Source organism: Macaca thibetana, chromosome 3 (assembly GCF_024542745.1).
Source record: "Macaca thibetana thibetana isolate TM-01 chromosome 3, ASM2454274v1, whole genome shotgun sequence".
Taxonomy (NCBI): Eukaryota; Metazoa; Chordata; class Mammalia; order Primates; family Cercopithecidae; genus Macaca; species Macaca thibetana.
The window spans coordinates 4436464-4445231 of NC_065580.1; the positions used below are offsets into that span (position 1 = coordinate 4436464).

Sequence of the window (8768 nt, forward strand, 5' to 3'; positions counted from 1 at the left end):
AGACTCCGCATCCAGGTGTCTCCGGAGGAAAGATGCTTACACGGGGCCACCGTCCCTCTGCAGAGCCCAAGCCCTATACACGCTGCTGACCCCAGGCACGGCCTGAGCGAGGGCCCTGGATGCCTTCCAATCCCAGAGGAAAAGGGGCTGGAGAAGCATCGCTTGACTCTTTCTTCAATTTACACAAAGCAGGAAAGATATTTAGCAAACTAGGCATCACATTCTAAACATGCTCAACAGAGAGACAGGCCCAAATACGCTCTGCTAATGTTATGACTCTTGATTAACCCGATTTATCAGTGTCTGGTTCAGAGGAGCCCCAGAGAAAGCCCTTTCTGCAAAGAAGAGGCTTCTGCAGAGCATGTCTTCCTTGAGGACCCTCTAGGCCAGCAGCCCCCACAGCCTCCGCGCAGCACCGCAGCCCTCCTGTTTACACGCCATTCCCCCGGGAGCATGGGTCAGCGAGGGACGGGGTCCTTTCCACAGTGACGGCAAATTCCTGCTCTGGAGGAAAAAAGCAGCTTTTTCTCCAACAGAAGTGAACCCAGGCTGTCCCACGGTGGCGGGTTGTGGGATTCTGGGTGCCCCCAGCCCCTCTGGCTCGCTGCCCTGCTGGGCCCTCGTGTGGCTGGGGTGAGCCAGCTTTCTGCCTGTGTCGCTGTCCCTGCCCGTACGGATCATTCCTGCCTATAAATCCACGGTGACTCTATTGGTGTGGATTTTCTCCACTGGCCTCTGAGCTCCTTGTGGAAAGGACGGTGTCCTCTTTACCTGTTCGTTTCTAGTTTGTGTTACAGTGCTGTGCTCCGGGCAGATGTTCAATGTATATTTGCTGAATAAACGAGTGAACGAACAGTAAGGGAAACTCTGAATTGTACCCTCAGCTCTTTCCCACAGCGGAATGAGGAGGTTGGACTGCACACGGCGAGGATGCCACGTGGCCCAGAATTCCGGGAGGGAAGTCTCCGGCTGTCGTCTACACCCGGCGACGAGTGTTCCCAGGTACACAGGGCTGCGGAGTAACTGTGAGATTCTGGGCCTCTCTTTCCTTCTGACACTGGTTAAATGCCTCAGTGACCTGACAGTTTCTGGCTATCTTCAGCTTCCCAGGTCATGCGTACACTCGCTGTGTCAGTCAGGACAACCTAGCAAACGCTGCAGTGACAAGGGACCTGCAGGGCTTAGAGCCTTAACGAGGGCTTCCTTCTTACCTGTGCTCACTGCTCCCCAGTGCCGGCCTGGGGCTCTGCTCTGCCTCCTCTGGGAAAGACTGACCGAGTCGCCATCGGGATGGTTGACAGTTTTGTGGCTGAGAGAAAGAGACACTGGAGGCTGTGGAACAACCACTGCGATGTTCCACTCAGGGTCTGTCCCATGACTCCCATCACAGGGCAGTGTCTGGAAATGGTTCTTCAACCACAGTGGCCAGGGACTGCCACCCTCCCACAGGGCCCGGAAGGCTCAGGCCAAGCGCTACTCACCGTCACTCTTGCCCCTGCCCCGTCTCCTAGCACCCAGCTGGGATGGCCGTCGAGCAATGCCCTTGGACTCTGCTCTGGATAATGACCTTCTCACTATGGCGACTTAAGCCGGCCCCTGTCCCTACACACTTTGGCGCACTCCCATCTCCGCCCTGGGCCAGGCCCCCGTCCACTCTCCTCTTCACCTGTGTGGGCCCATCCTGGCCTCACCGCTGCTGGGGTAGTGGCTTGTCTTCACACCCTTTCCAGGTGGCTTGGCTGTCTGTTTCCCTGTTTTCTTTCTTTCTTTTTTTTTTTTTTTTTTGAGGAGTCTCACCCTGTTGCCCAGGCTGGAGTGCAGTGGTGTGATCTCGGCTCACTGCAATCTCCATCTCCTGGGTTCAAACGATTCTCCTGCCTCCGCCTCTTGAGTAGCTGGGATTACAGGCATGCACCACCACACCCAGATAATTTTGGTATTTTTAATAGAGACGGGGTTTCACCATGGTGGCCAGGCTGGTCTCAAACTGCTGACCTCAGGTGATCCACCCGCCTCGGCCTCCCAGACTGCTGGGATTGGAGGCGTGAGCTACTGCGTCCAGCCCTCTCTTTCCCTATTCTGAGGTGAGATTGGTCCTGAGGGCAGCCCTGTGCTGGGTCTGGGATAGGATTTTGCCTGCCCTACAGACCTGCGACTGCCACATGGATGCTGGCAGAAGACAGATCCCTGGTCAGAGACTCGGCACCTTGTTACTCCCCACACAGCAGGCAGCACAACCATTGCATATTTGAGTCACTTTCCCCGGCCCCCAGGTCCCCGGGGTGGTGCAAGCTGCCCGGGTGGATACTGCTCATTTGGTAGGTCGCATCACAGGACGGGGATAGCTGAGGGTAAGTCATGTTCTAGCAAGCAGAATCGGGTGGCCTTTTGGCCCAAAGAAAGGCATGATCCCATTTCTCAAGGTGACTCGCCGCAAGCCGAATCGTTGAGAAGTGGCCAGAGCGAGGAGTGGCCAGGGCCCCGCATTTGTGGCTCGCCCAGCCGGCTGCGTAGGCATGTGCAGACCCATGTTGGAGGCAGTCTTCCTACACACCCCAGACCGTGATTACTCCCAGTCTGCCTGCAACTTCCCTTGAATCTCTCGGGCCTGTCTGGTTTATTACCCCAATTTTCTTTTTAGCCTTTAGGTCACAAAGTTCATAGCTGGACAAAATCATAGTTATGACAGAATCTGATACTAATGATGTGATACATCATCACAGAATGATGGTTTCAGCCTGATTCTTGTAGCAAAACGGACTCTTAGGTTCCTCACATGCTGGCAAGGGGACGGGACGCTCGGAAGAGTCTGGAATTGGGGTGCAGCTGGGCCTCACAGGACCTGGAATGGAATTCGAGACCTGCTCTGCCACCTGCTGTGTGCTGGGTGGGACCCTCCCGTGCACCCCACCGCACCCCACCCCACCCAGCCACTGCCCCCCCATCACCAGAGCAGCTTGTCCGGGGTCTGTTCAGCACCTATGAGATGGCCTGACTTGAAGATATTGCTCAGGTAAGGACAGGGGCATTGCTCCCAGGAAGGCGTCACGGGGAACTCAGACAGTAGACTGAGGAGGGGGCAGCCCACAAGGAGAAACTGAGTCTGGGGTGGCTGGGGCCATCGGAGATGAGCACCCGAGTGAAAACACCAGCCCAGGGAGACAGACTACCTGACTCTTGGAGGTCCCAGAGTTCCCAGGCACCTGAGGAGCTGGAGGCAGTGATGGCGCAGGGCCAGCGAGGTGGTGGCAGGAATGGGGAGCATGAAGGACCTCAGGGGACCAGGGCTGTGCTGTTTCCTGTCTGGTGTGGGGTACCCCAGTGTCCAGGGGTGGAGATGGGAAATGAAGCTAAATGCAGTGGCTCTCCCTTGGGTCTGTGTGAGGAATTGACAAGGCAGTGACCCCACAACGCTGCAAACTAAGGAGGGCTCCCAGCCAGGGATTCCCGGCTTTCCTGGGTTAGAAAGTGGAGACACGAATGTCCCCTGGGCAGTGCTCCGTGTCCTGTCCCAGTGTTGGCCCCTCGGTGCTGAGGCCATGGGGCAGTCCCTGGCAGGGACAAGCACCTGCGGCAGAGGGCAGGGCCTGGCAGGGTGGGGACAGGGCGAGGATGGGGCGGGGCGGGGCAGGGCAGGGCTTCACTCCCACAGTCAGGCTTTAGGGCACAACCCAGAAGAAGTGTAGGTGCCAGAGAGAGGAGGGGCAGAGGAGGTGCAGGTGGGCCAGGGCTGCCTGCTGAGGGACTCCAGGGTCTGTATATTCAGAGGTGGGGGGTGGGCTAGCTTAGAAAGTCTGGGAAGGGGTGAGGGACAGAGAGAGAGAAGAGAGAGGGAGGGAAGGAAGCAGGCAGGGGAGACGGGGAAAAAGGAAGGAAGGGAGGAGGGAGAGACAGAGAGGGAGCTGGGGTGCAAGCGCCCCCGGTTAGAGCCTTCAGAGCAGCGGCAGACTGTGCGCCCAGTCCTGCAGGGGCACGGGCACTCTCGTTTCAGAGGCTGTGACTGGTTGGAAAGGCTGGGGTAGGAGGTGTGGCAGAGACAGGTGGGTCAGACCAGGCAGGAGAGAGCTCAAGGGAGGAGCTGGACCAGCTGCAGCTTCTACAAACCACACCGGCTTCTCCGCACATGGCCCTAGTGCTTGTCCCTGCCCTTCGAGTCAACAGCAGGCCTGGGGTGGTCCCCAGCACCTCCAGGATTCCTACCAAGGTGGGTGTCAGAGACCCCTGAGGAAGAGAAAGACAGAGTCGCAGAATCCGTGAGCTGAGGATGGGGCAGCCGTGGGGCATACACCCCAGGTAGAAGCCTGGAGCCCGCAGTGACCACACAGGGAGCCGGAAGGGGGCCCAGGAAGAGGGAATGGAGATGGGTGGGCGTGGGCGTGGGGAGGCCCCAGGAATGGAGCCGGAGGGTCTGGAAGCCGAGGTTGGCATGGCCCCAGGATGGGGAAGCCAGGGGTGTAGGATCTCCACTACCACTGGATTCCCACCTTTCTGAGCCATGTGCCTTCAGTGATGGATCCTGATCTGGGAGTGGTGTCCAGAATGGAGCATTCACTGTTTCTGCTCTTTCCTTCTGCCTTGTATTCCCCCAGACTGTCAGGGAGCTGAAGATCTCACAGTGATCACTTAGGTGCACCAGGAAGGTTGTTAACAAGTTCTTCCAAACCTCTGTGTGAGTCCTTTTGACTCAAGTGTGTTCCTGGTCTCTCTTCAGCCCCTCAGTCTTCAAAACAGGGAAGGCGAAAGGGCAGACTGTCCTTCTGCCTCTGCAGCCATCATGCTGCTCAGGAGAATAGCACCCGTTCCCTGGTGGCCTGCATCGACTCCTCCTTCATCCCTGACATCACGTCACTGTGATTCCTGCAATGGCAAAGGGACCCCAGATGCAGAGCCGCCCCTTGCTCCGCGTGGGGTGTGAGCTGCATGAGGACGTCTGGCATGTCCTAGAGTTTCAGGGGCATCCCAGTCCCATCCTAGCTTTGCTGAACTTTGATCCTTGCCCAGAAAATGATAATAAAATTTAAATCTACCCCCAAGGCTGTTGTGAGGATTTAGAGCTAATGCATATAAAGAGTAAGGTGCATGTCTCACCACCCTGTGAATGCTCCAGAATGTTCTAGAATGTTCTTGAATGTTCTTACCATCACTCCTTGTCATCTGGGGCGTGTGTGGGCTAATCAGCTGTGATGGCCCATGCCTGGGGCTCTGTGCTCTTTTTCCAGGAAGAGAAACTGCAGCTGAGCAGGGCCACCGTGAATGAGGAAACCCTGTCCATCCACCCAGGGTCGACATGCTGTGAGTGGTTCCTGCATGCTGGAGAAACCAACGCACGCTCTCTCGCCTCTGGGGGTGTGCTGAAAGGCAGGTGACAGTGACGTTATAAAATTGGAGGGGTGCCCTGTCACCTCCAGACAACATACAACTCACTTGCACGTTAAGCCCAACTGGCCACAGGTCACCTGAGCCCCACCTGAGGAGGGGTCACTGGTGGGTCAAGATACTGGGTTTGAAATCACTTTTCCAGTCAAATTCTCTCTCTTGCTCCACAGAGGACTTGGAGGTTTGATGCCTGAGAATGGGCAGCATCTTTCTCACGGGAGTGAAAGAACCAGCGAGGCAGCTCCAGTAGAGCCATAGGCAGGCCCCCCCAGGCATGGGTGGGGCAGGACAGGAGGGAGGAGGGGCAGCCAAGGACCTGGGAACACAGGCCCCACGGCAGCTGCAGTGGCCCCAGGAGGGCTGGCAGGGCCACTTCCTGCAGGGTGGGTGTGAAGAGGAGAGTTTGCCAACCAGGAATGAGACCTTCCCCAGCTTCCAGGGTGTGCCCCTCCCTCTCTCCTCCATCCTCCCCGCTGTGGAAGGATGTCTGGGAGGGCAGGTGACCCTGTCGCCTGTTTGCTTCACATGCGTTCCCCTTCGTGTGGCAGATCTCCCTGCAGGAGTGGAAAGGGTGGCAGTGCTGCCTTTCAGGGCCAGGGAAAAGCGTAGGAACCCAAACAGTTAGAGTGGGAAATGGCGTTTGCCACTGTCTGCCCCCAGCCTTCGTGTTGCCAAGAAGAAGAACAGGGTGGGAGGCCGAGGTGGTTGCTCAAGGTCACAAAGAGGGTGAGTGGGGGAAGGCGGACCCCCAACCCTGGCAGAGATCAGGGGTGTGAAGAGGGTCCAGATGGGGAAGGGGTGTGGAAAAGTAGGATCAAGTGTTCCTTGTGCACACTGTCGGTGGGAATGTGGACCAGGGCAGCCACCATAGGGAATGCTGTGGAGGTTCCTCAAACATTTAAAAATAGAACTACCTACCACCCAGCCATCCCAATTCTGGGTATTGACCCAAAATAATTGCAGTCAGTATTTTGAAGAGGTGTCTGCACCCCAAGTTCATTGCAGCACTATTCACAATAGCCAAGTAGTGCAAGCAACCTCCATGTCCATCAACAAATGAATGAATAAAGAGTCCGGGCCATCACCACACCACGGAGTACTACTCAGCCATGAAAAAGAGGAAACCCTGTCATTAGTGACAGCATGGATGAACCCAGAGGACATTATGTTCCATGAGGTAAGCAGAAAGGCAGACACTGCATGGTCTCCCGTCTACAAGGAATCTGAAACAGTCAAGCTCATAGAAGCAGCGAGGAGGGTGGGGGTCTCCAGGGCTGGAGGAGGGGAAGCAGGGGTAGAATACAGTTTCCATGATGCACGACGAGTAGGTTCCAGAGATCTGCTGTTCAACACAGTGCGTCTACTTAACACTAATCATGAGAAAAGATCGGCTGCACTCAGCAGCACCTGCTTCCGGGTCTGATGGGCAGTCGTGAGGCTGGTTCCCAGAATCGGACCTGAGCTGTATGGGAGGCGCTGGTGCAGTTCGGCCCCAGCTGTTGTGCCTGAAGTGGGTCCCCAGGAGGCTCAGAGGGGGAAGAGGTGGAGGGCAGGGCTGGCTCGTCCTGAGCCCAGGAGGCTCAGTATCCAGGGCCCATAACCACTGTAAGGGGCTGGGAGCATCATTTAATTTCCATTAAAATCTAAAGAAAAAAAAATTAATGTTTACATTGAAGAAGCTTTTAACATATAATATTAATAACCATAATTACTAACATAACAGTAATAATATCTTTATATCACTGCAGTCATAAAATACAATTTTAAACCATTTTTATGGAGGAAGAAATCCAAGAAAGTGACCGGCACCCCGACCCAGGTCCAGCCTTGGATCCACTCCCGTGGTCCGTCTGGCCTGGAGCTGGCCCTTTAATCTCTCTGCCTCCTTTGCATCTTGTAGAATGAGGAGGATGACTTTGCCCTGACCTTCTTCCTTTGCTCCGGTGTGCGTGCCGCGGGTGACATTGCAGCCGGGCAATGGGGCAGGGCTGCTTTGTGTCTACACGTGACTCTCAAGTCTCCCTAAGCTGCTTTCTTTCTCTCGCAGGCCCAGGACAGGGGTTCTCACCCCACAGGTGGAGGCGTTGTGGGATACAATACAGGGTGACCTGTTATATTTGAATTTCCGATGAACACAAATAACTTTTTAGGATACATGTGTCCCCACATGACAAGAGACGGACTAAAAAATTATTTGTAATATATGCGAAATTCACACTTAACTGGGTGTCTTGTGTTTTCATTTGTTGCCTTTGGCAACCATACATTTGGAGACATTTTTGATTGTCATGACTTCGGGGTGGGGGTGCCCCTGGCACTTAGTGGGTGGAGGTCAGGGACGCTGCCACACATCCCACAGTGCCCAGGACAGAAACGTCTGCCGAGCCCGAAAACTGCTGCCTACAAGTAGAGGTGACAGGCGAATGCACCATCTGTCCTTACTTGAGTTCTTTCCTTCGGAGGCGGGGGATGAGACCGTGTGATGCTCACGGCCCCGCCAATCTCCATGAGGCCACGACGGAAGCTGGAAAGGCCTGGCATGGAAAATGCCTCACCCTGCTCCTGTCTGAGGGTTCAGCTCTGCCTGTGCAGGTCCCAGTCAAGACGTGGGGTGTTCCTGGGTTCCCGCAGGTGCCATAGGGCCTGAGCTGCCACCCGACTTTGCCCTGCCAGCACCCACAGACGTGACGGGCTTGTTCTTGAACGCCAGGGCCACAGCGTGTCCTTCATTCCCTCGCAGGGGCTGGTTCCACGCTCACCCCTTCTGGCCCACAGCGCCCCCTGCTGGTCATTTGATCGAAGCGGCTCTCGTTGACTTGCTCCTACATGCAAATCACCACCAAACTCCCTTTGGCCCTTGTGGTTTAATACATCTGGTTACTTTATTCAGTGTAGCCACATGAGCGTGCATGTCCTGATCTTAAATAAAACTATCCAAGTAGCAGCTCATTAATCCAAGAGTACCTGTTTTAGTCAGGTTCTCCGGGAAACAGAACCGTTAGGGTGGTTCTCTCACATATATGAGAGAGGGATTAATGTTAAAAAATTGGTTTTCATGCCTGTAATCCCAGCACTTTGGGAGGCTGAGGCAGGTGGATCACCTGAGGTCAGGAGTTCGAGACCAGCCTGACCAACATGGTGAAACCCCATCTCGACTAAAAATACAAAAATTAGCCGGGTGTGGTGGTGCGTGCCTGTAATCCCAGCTACTCAGGAGGCTGAGGCAGGAGAATTGCTTGAACCCAGGAGGCAGAGATTGCAGTGAGCCAAGGTTGCATCACTGCACTCCAGCCTGGGCAACAGGGCGAGACACCGTCTCAAAAAAAAAAAAAAAAAAAAAAAAAGAAAAAGAAAAAAGAAATTGGTTTATGTGGTTGTGGAGGCTGGTAAAA

The 8768-nt window shown here is 55.2% G+C and overlaps 1 long non-coding RNA gene across 1 annotated transcript; it reads left to right on the top strand.

Annotated features, from left to right (window-relative positions):
• The first annotated feature begins 678 nt into the window (after positions 1-678).
• LOC126950999 (uncharacterized) lies at positions 679-8438 on the top strand. Its single transcript, XR_007724329.1, has 4 exons — positions 679-3013; positions 3961-4204; positions 5220-6553; positions 7839-8438. It is a non-coding gene; the product is annotated as an uncharacterized LOC126950999 (long non-coding RNA).
• Positions 8439-8768: the final 330 nt, after the last annotated feature.